This window comes from Selaginella moellendorffii, unplaced genomic scaffold (assembly GCF_000143415.4).
Source record: "Selaginella moellendorffii unplaced genomic scaffold, v1.0 SELMOscaffold_50, whole genome shotgun sequence".
Lineage (NCBI taxonomy): Eukaryota > Viridiplantae > Streptophyta > Lycopodiopsida > Selaginellales > Selaginellaceae > Selaginella > Selaginella moellendorffii.
In genome coordinates this window covers 331,195-341,014 of record NW_003314311.1, presented here as the reverse complement: position 1 = coordinate 341,014, position 9,820 = coordinate 331,195, and positions in this window count along the sequence as shown.

Below are 9,820 nucleotides of genomic sequence, written 5' to 3'. Positions count from 1 at the left end.
CAGTTTCTCAACTAGCTTAGGCGGAGACTGATAACGAGCCCAGTGCGCATGTGCGAACATATATGGAAGACTAACAATCAGTCAGTCCTTACGGACACTGTTTCCTTACTGCCATGACGGCAGAAGGTCGGTACAGTTGGTTCCCTTTATTGTTCCCACTTGAGCTAGTTGAGAAACTGGTCAATGACCGTGTACTTAAATCGGATAAACATAAGGTAGGAACCCTATGTGTTTCTTGCTGAGCATACTCGGCCTGGTTTGAGAAACTCCTGTCATGGGCTTGCACTTGCTAGTGTCAAGAACCCCCGCGATATTGAGACTAGTCCCTCAATATTCGCTAGATGATAGCTTACCGTGTTTGCCAAACACCCTCGCTATCACACCTTTTGTGTTGGTCTCATTTCGGTCCCAAATGCTATTTAGGGAAAGTGTCTAGATTAGCTCATTTGACATATCTACGGAATGTAGAGATCAGCCTGAACACAATGGTGTTCGTCCCGTGTCCAAATTCGCAATCCAAGGACATTCCATATTTAGTAAGTTTCGGACTTGTCCCAGAGACTAACTCCTGGTACTAAGGGAGGCTTGGGGTGAAAGCCCAAAGCGTGTGTCCCTCAAGGGGGGGGGGCTGTGGGGGGTTCCAAATGTATAATAAGGATAATGGTTGGAATGCATGTCCGACCACCTGAGACATTAGTTTGGCTCCCGCTGGGCTGTGTCGCTCCTTGTTCTACGTCCGGCTTGGGTCTAAGCCCAAGCTCCATGCTGCTCTAGTCGGTGGAGTACCCTCCTTCTCGCGTTAGGCCACCGGTATGCCAAAATTGTGCCAGACTTCGTCTGACACCATTTTGCGTGCAGGTGCTGGATACGGGGAGCTGGTGCTCGTGGGATTGTACCGGACCCTCGTTTCGTAGCGCAACAGGCTTGGAGTTCGGCTCCAAATTCAGGTGCGCTACATTTGGTATCAGAGAAATTGTCTCAGCGATTCCTATCCAACTTTTGTCGGATTTTCTGACTCAAGTTGCATACGCAGAGACTTTTCTAGTAGATCCGAAGCGACCTGTGTAGGATTAGTTGGATTGCACCATTTGGTAAGAACGTTGTATGCATGTTCAGTTACTGATAGAGGCATGCATGCAGCTAGCAGGATGGTGAAGAGGAACCGTGCAGATGATGCTGAAACCTCTAGACGGGCGAATCGAGAGGAGGAAACTCCTGCTAGAGATGCTGCGGAAGAGGCTGAGGCTGAGTCAGAAGAGGAAGAGCCGGTTGCTGCTGCACTGCAGTGAACGGCTCAGGAAGTCGAGATCAAGAATTTGCGAAAGGAGATTCGCAAATTGAAGAAGGAGAACAAGAAGAGGAAGAAAGAGGCTGAGGCAGCTAAACCAGCTAAGCCTAAGCAACCGGACTCCTCTTCAAGTTCTGAGGATGATGAAGTTCTGCAGCCGCCCCTGGTTGCACGAGTTTCAAAGTTCAAGCCCCCAAAACCACCCAACTTCAGAGGCATGCGGGACTATCAGGTTTTGGAAGACTGGGTCTACGATATGGAGAACTACTTCATAACGGCAGACGTAGATGATCGTACGAAAGTTGCGTGCGCGCAATCCTTTCTCACCGATCATGCCAAAACTTGGTGGCGCCAAGTGTGTGCTGAAAAAGGGCAGACTAGAAGTTGGACCAAGATGCGGTCTCGTATCTGTAAGGAATACTTGCCGGATGATCTTGGTCTAAGACTTCGCGCGGAGCTGCGGCGGTTAAAGCAGCGAGGTGATCTCATGCATTACGTTAATGCGTTTGCTCAGAAACGCATTATGATTGCAAATATGAGTGACGAAGATGCTCGGAGTTATTTTCTGGAGGGTTTAAGTTCACTTTCTCGCAATGAGATTTTGAAGTTTAAGCCGAAGACGTATCTGGAGTGTAAGGAGGCAGCACAGCAAGTTGCCTTTAGTCACTCACTCATGGAACAATATCAGCAACCGTATGCTAGTAACTCGGACAAGAATAGAAATTCTGGGAATAAACAAGGTGATCGGAAACAGAGGGTGGAAAGTAGGTTCCGCCCTGGAGGCTCACAAGCAACGGTTAACAAAGGTGGTGGTGGTTGGAGACCACCAGCAGCTTCTTCTGGTCCTAGGCCCTCTGTTCCTCCTCCTGGTGGGTACAAGCAGCAGCAACCTGCAAAACCTGCTCCTAGCGGAACGGGTAGTGTGGGTCATTGCTTCCATTGTGGAGAGTCGGGACATAGGTCCTCGGATTGTCCCAACAAGCATAAGACAAGGTCTCGGGTTAATGTCATGAGGGAAGACGGTGGTGGTGAAGCTGAAGGAGTTGACGAGTTGGTCAATGCAGACTATGAGGAAGAAGAGGTGAGTAACTTTCGTTGCTTTCCTCAAGCTTTTCTTGCAGTCAATGCAAACACTGATCCGTTGATGTATCTGGTAGGCTTTGTCCGTGGATACCGAATCCGAGTGATGATTGACACGGGAGCTACGCACAGCGTGATATCCGAAGACTTAGTTAAGTTGTTAGGATTGAATGCTGAGCAAATGTCGCCTATGCACTTCCGGTTTGCGGAAGATGGGCAAGTAGCCAGAAAGTTTGTGAGTGATGTTCCAATAAAGATATCCAAGTGGAAAGAAATAGTGGACTTGGTAGTGTTGAAGATACCAGATTTTCAGATGGTGTTTGGTATGGATTTCTTCAACAAGTATATAAAAGGGATTTATGGTGCTGGACAAAGTCGTATCACGTTGAAGTCCGAAGGACGACCCGATGTGTCCTTCCAATTGCAAAAGTGTTCCTCAAAGGATTGGGATGGAAAGTTCCTGACTGCGAGGGCCGCTCAAAAAGCAACTAAGAGGGGATGTCGGACCTTTTGGGTTCAAGTGATGGAAGCTGAGAGTGTGGGTGACTCTGTTCGAATTGGCAACGGGGTTGATCCTGTACCAAAGAAGATATTGGAGTTGTTGGCGCAGAATCAAGATATCTTCCCGAAGGATTTGCCACCAGGGCTACCCCCTAGCCGTGAGGTTGATCATCGGATTGAGGTTATTCCGGGTTCTAAACCACCCACGAAAGCTCCGTATCGGTTGAACATCAAGGAGATGGCTGAACTCAAGAAGCAACTCACGAAGCTTCTTGACAAAGGTCATATCCGACCTAGCAAGTCACCTTATGGAGCACCAATCCTTTTTGTTATGAAAAAGGATGGAACCATGAGGATGTGTATTGACTATCGGGCACTCAACAAGATCACGGTTAAGAACAGTTATCCTTTGCCTCGCATTGATGACTTGTTTGACCAACTCTTAAAGGCTAAGTATTTTACGCGACTTGATTTGCGGTCCGGGTATCATCAGATACGTGTGGCGGATCAGGATGTGGAGAAGACAGCCTTTAAGACTCGGTACGGATCTTATGAGTTCCTTGTCATGCCGTTCGGGTTATGCAATGTTCCAGCAACGTTCAGTACTATGATGGATAGAATATTCGGAGATTATTTGGACGCATTTGTTGTCCTATACATCGACGATGTTCTAGTCTTCAGCGAGACGTTGGAGGATCATTTGAAACACTTGGAGCTGGTGTTTCAGAAGTTGCGCGAACACAAACTGTATGCTAAGGAAAGTAAATGCGCTTTTGGTCAATTGCGTGTAAACTTTCTCGGACATATAGTTGGTGGTGGCGTGATTGAAGTCGATCCAAAGAAAGTGGAAGCGGTGAAGTCTTGGGAAATCCCGACCACTGTATCAGATGTTCGTTCCTTTCTCGGTTTGGCGGGATACTATCGCAAGTTTGTCCGCAATTTTGCAAGAATTGCTCTTCCGTTAACTGAGTTAACGAAGAGTAATATTCCGTTTCATTGGACACCAGCTTGTCAGCGTGCTTTTGTACGGTTGAAGGAGATCTTGACTACGGTTCCTGTTCTCAGGATCCCAGATCTTGATAAACCCTTCGAAGTGCATTGTGATGCGTCTGGATATGCTATTGGTGCCGTGTTACAGCAAGATTGTGACAAAGTGGTTGGTGTTACGCTAAGGCGACATGGTTGTCCCGTTGCGTTCTATTCCAAGAAATTGGATGAAACCCAACGAAGATGGCCAACGCATGAGAAAGAGATGTTTGCTATAGTGTCGGCCCTGGAACACTGGAGACACTACTTGGGTGGACACACCAAGGTTTATACAGATAGTAACACACTAAGCTACTTTGCTACGCAGCCTAAGCTTATGCCGAAGCAGGCTCGTTGGCAAGAGAAGCTTGCTAGATATGATATTGAAATCATATATAAACCTGGTAAAGACAATGTTGTTCCGGATGCATTGAGTCGTCAAGCTCAATTCCGGGCCATATCAGCAATAAGTTCGGACTGGTTGGAAGACGTTCGGGCTTCGTATGGAAGTGATCCATTGGCGAAGGCAATCTTATGCCGTGCGGGGTTGTTGAAGCAGAGCCCTGGTAGCGAAGCAGCAAAAGTTGCTAGTCGCACTAATGCGAAACTTCACTTCTCAGTTCGGGATGGGCTTATATTCTATAAGCAAGAAAGATTGTATCTTCCCTCTAAGGATCTTCAGCAATTATTTCTGCGGGAACATCATGATGTTCCGGCAGCGGGACATGGTGGAAAGCGAAAGACTCTGGCTTCATTGAAAAAGGGATTTTTCTGGTCAAGCTCTATTTCGTTAAAGTGGGAATTGTCATTATCCCACTTGTAAAATAAGGTTTCCAAACCTTTATATAGTATATAAATATAACAAAATTCAACTGCATTGAGGCACATGCCATTTTATTTTAAACAAGGAAATGTCTACTCAATCACTTCTCACTGCTTCACCTCTCTCTTCTCCTTGTCATTGTCGTCCAATTTCTTTCCATCCTTTTAATATTGGCTCAGTTGCTCCGAGTCTAGGTGGAGCCCAAGTCCCCATTCAATCTTTACTTTCCCCTTATTAATAAAACAACTTCGTAGACTTCCAATAACATGCTGTAACACTTCTAGTATAATGCAAATCCTCTCAAAGAATTGTCTTTTAATATTAATACAATGGCATGGAACCCCATGCCATAATAAGTTACATTTTTAAATAAATACATGCCATCTCAGACTGTTATTTTTTGCCTCCAACGCCTATACAATAATCTTGGAATTTCATCACTCTCCACACTATCAGGATTTAAACCCAATAGTAATGCCATCTCTTCTCTAATACGTCCACGCTCATGTTCAGTGGTCGAAGAACCCATCCGGTTGAGCAGATTATGGAGATGCGGATAGTGCTTGGCTAGACAATATACATGCCATAAATGATGACTGGTGTCTGTCCGATCAAATGGCTTCTGATATACCGTTCCATCTGCCATTTGGTTGATTTCTGCAGCCACCTCCTAGACTGGCCGGTTCTCTATCACCATCGCTTCAAGCCGTTTTGCAAGGTCCCCCAGAACATACAGTTTCTTCTCCCTAGTTTCCATACTGCAAGAGATGGGGTGCACTGCATATGTGTGCGTGTTCGCTGCAGTTTTAATCGGCGAGTCATCGATGATGAGGATTTCACTTGACCTAGCAGTCCGGTTCATCACTACAGCCTCTGCCTTGACGAAGATGGGCTTGCTACCCCTCACATGGACCATAGTCAAGCAATCCTCCTGCGTTAGGAGAAAGTCAAATGGTAATATTACTCGTGTCTGATCGTGCATCATCTGTAGCAACGTTAATGCATTGTGGCGCATCATGGATGTCCAAACTCCCAATTGCAAATTGAACCCGGCCCTCTGTTTTAAGTGTCGCATGGTCATTATTAGATCCCGCAGTTTCTCCCGTGTGATTAATGTGAATCTGTCTCTTTTGACCAACTTGCGACCGCAGGCTTTGGAGGGTGCAGTGACATTCGAGGACGAGCCACGCTCATGGGAGAAAAGGACACCATTCAGATCAAAAACGATACAGTACTTTCGCCGTGACTCTGAAATGAAATGCGTTAGCATAAAAAATGGTACAAGTCAATTTTACCATCTACAATATTAGCGAATGGTGCTCCCGATGGTCATTCAGAGGGTTTTGGTCGAGGAAACGTGAAGGGCGGAAATACTCTCCTCTGCAATGTGGGGTCAATCGCATCCGATGGCGTGTGGGCACATGCCATTTCAGCTGTAGACTCTGGTACAACTGGCTCAACAGTGGCATGGGGTGGTTCCGATGGCGTGTGATCACACGCCATTTCAGCTGGTGCCTCCGTTGGCAAAGTGGACATGACCGAACAGGCAGCAGGGGCGGTGTAGGGAGGTTCCAACGGCGCGTAGTCAGACGATTGGGCACACGTTGGAAATGAGGATACGACCGGCTCGGCGGCTGGGGCGGCCTCATGCGGGTCCAATGGCGCCTGGTCACCGTCAGTTGGATACGTGGACAAGATTGACTCAGTGGTATGGGCAGCATCAAGTGGAGCGTGGTCAGCTTGCTTGGCGTTGATATGGATAGTAGCCTCCACCAGCTCTGATGACTCTTGCAGGCAAGTAGAGTCCACTGGCGGATCCATATGCATGTCCAAATATCTCCCTTCGATTGAGATGGTATCCTCCCGTGCTACTAAAAACAAACTCATTAGCACATTGAATCGACTATACTGTATTTACCATCAACTGCTATTGAGGAACTAGGACCGATATCACTTGGGCGCACTGCTGATTCTGAAGGATTGGACATACGTTTCGACCCTTGCTTGGCACTATCCTTCCTCGACACTAAAGGCTAGAGTTTGTATCTTAATTCAACTGAATAATCTCTACTTACCATTTCTTCTGCGACCTACATGGACAATGTTAGAAATGGTAAAAGGTTAGGAATGGATGTACTATTATTTACCTGATGGTTTGTCTTGTATGACCTTCCTCCGCTGCTCTTTGGCCACCTCAGGCTGGCCATCATCGTCATCATCGTCATCGTCGTTATTGTGATCGTCACCATTGTGAGGACCATCCAAGTCCTCTTCGTCCTCCTCTTCTTCGTCCTCCTCTTCTTCGTCCTCCTCTTCGTCCTTCTGCTCTTCCTGCTCATTATCTTTCTCTGGCTCCTCATCCCCCTCTTGCATTTCTTCCATAGGCTGCTCAGGCTGGATTGCTTGTTTTTCCAGGACCATCTTGGAAAAATCATCTGGCCGAGTCTCCATCTCAAAATACAAGACATCCATAGCCTGTTTTAGTGCGTGACCTAGGACCGTATCCTCACCCGACTGTCTTAACATGGTTTCTGCACGTTCTTGCACCCTTCGAAGACGACGAGATGAGAAAAACGTGGCTCTGACTTGAAAAGCATCCCTCATCCATTGTACCTCTCCATTGAGATTGGGGAAGGGGAGTCCGCCATAGGAATCTGAGTCAGAAGGTGGTGACTGGCTCCTTTCACTCAGCCCTTGATCTGCAATGAATGGCATGAGCACACACGCCATAACCGCGAGGCATTACCTATCATCTTTTCGTTGCCCTTCTTCCTTTTCGAATCAAACGCCTCTGATCCCGACGACTGTCCAACGTGCTTTCGCTTTTTATGACCACTGTCAGTTTGAGCTTGGCTGGTGCTTGCCTGTTTTGCCTTTGAAGAAGTGTCTCCTGCAAGGAATGGCATGAGACCACACGCCATTGCAAATATAATTTGTACCTCCTTTTTTCCTATTGCTTGTCTGTTTGTCCTTCTTCGACGCGCCACCAGTGCGCTTTTCAGTCCTCGTGTCTGAATATTCACAACGATCTATAATCAAAATGGCGTGAGGCCTCACGTGACCTTACCTTGTGCAGGTTGTGACCTCGGCCTAACATCAGTAGCTGTTAACGCCGTTTCAGCATCTGGGGGTGGCCACGCTCCTGCATACAGAGCTTGTGAGATAACATTTAAACTTAAAGTGTGTACTCACCAGGTTCGTAGAGAAGATACTGTTTTTCTTTGGCAACTGTAATTATATGCTCCATTGAAGTCACCTCTTCAATGGAGTTTGTCACCGCAACACACGGGACACCCTTGAGTAGTGCGGCTCGAAAGAATAGTCCGCCGCAGTTGTACTCGACAACGCATTTGCCCTTGGAGTCACCCGCTATTGCGTTGAAGACCCAGCTGAGCATTTCCCATGCTGCACCTGGAGCTTTCTTTGGATTCGAAAGCTCCATAGCCGTCTTCAGTTCCTCAGGCACGGGTAAATTGACCTCCCTCAGATCAATTCGATCGGCTTTGTTGAACGAAGCTGGGAAGTCACTCCAGTCCCACTCTGCTGCAGGACCAATAACAAGGGCGACTGTGAAGATGCGGACATTCGTCGGTATCTTCTTCTTAGCCATTATCCCATGGATCTCCCGCATCTCCTTGCCTTTCAACCGAGCCTTCACCTCGTTCAAGGCCTTCCAGAACTTGTGATAGGATTCGGAGTCGTAGATCATATAGTGGACTGAAGATTCCACCTCCGCAAGTCCCACCATTAAGTCAATGATGGAGCTGACTTCGTCTGCATGAGTGATCTCCTCGTTTGTGAAGTCCATCACACAAAAGATGTTCTTGACCTGCTCATCTCCGCGGGAAACGATGCTCCTCCACCTTTGATCCTCATCCGAATTCACGTATACCCGGTAAGGTTCTCGATAGGCCTCTGCTGCGGGGTCGAGCTGTTTCTGAAGCCGGCGGTCGACATCCCTCTTAATGAAATTTGGATACTGATCCAACTTCTCAGCTTTACTTTTCGTGGCATCCCGCAGCAGATCGATGAACTTGGGGGCCCCCTTCACGTACTCGTCGATGTCTTCATTTGACAAGTCCAGCTCTTCCATCATCTCTTGCGTGGTGTCGATGCTCACCCTCGCCACGGCCACTTGCTCGAAGATCCAATCCTTCAATAGCGTACGAGCTCTCAGAGTCGTGCACAAGTCCTCGTATGTCACAATATGGCCGGGAGTCATTTTGGTCTTGTTGAAGACTACCTCACCACGTAGAAGAGCATTAGCCACTGTCAGAAGGTCGTCGTCGTCTAGAGACCGCGAGAAACGCAAGGCGTTGAGCTTCAAATCATTGGGCTTCCGGCCGTCCTCCACACCCATTGAGTTTAGCAACTCCCCGTCATGGTACCTCCTTAGCACATCTACCCATTTGTCAAAAACAACTTTTGTCGCGAGTAGAATGTTATGGATGCTGAGTGTGTCATTGACCCCCAGTGTTTTCGAGAGAAGACTCGAGAATTCCTGCAATGGAAATGGCGTGAGGCCACATGCTATGCCACATGCAACGAGGCTTACCTGCCAGGCGCTAGTTGCTAGTGCACGTCCTTGTCCTGGTTTTTGTGGCTTCTTCAGTTGAACCCAGAGCTTCCGTGTTCGTGCCAATGTCTCGTGCAGACCCGATTTGTAGCACGTTTCTTGCTTGACATTCTGCGCGTGGGAGATGTATATGATAGATCGGAGGGGCGAGTTGCCTTTTATCAGGCGGACAACTCTTGTCTTGAAGACTTTCTTCACCTCCTCGCCCACCATAATATCCACAACTATCTGTTGCATCGCCAAGCTAGAATGCTGCCCGGAGACGGCATAGAACCGGATGTTCTGATCGTCCAACACCTTCCTATTGATCAAGTCTGGAAACCTCGTCTCGCCCTTCATTGTTCGGTAGTAGGGGATCACGTCTGCGATGTCGGGTGTTACTGGACTTGCCAGCATCTTCTGCTTCAGTTTCTCCACCCACTCATCAGATACTAGCCTGTGGTTGTATTTGCTTGGATCTCGATACGGCTCACGTCGATTGTATATACTTTGTTGGAATAGTAACAAGTACTATTATCTGCGACGA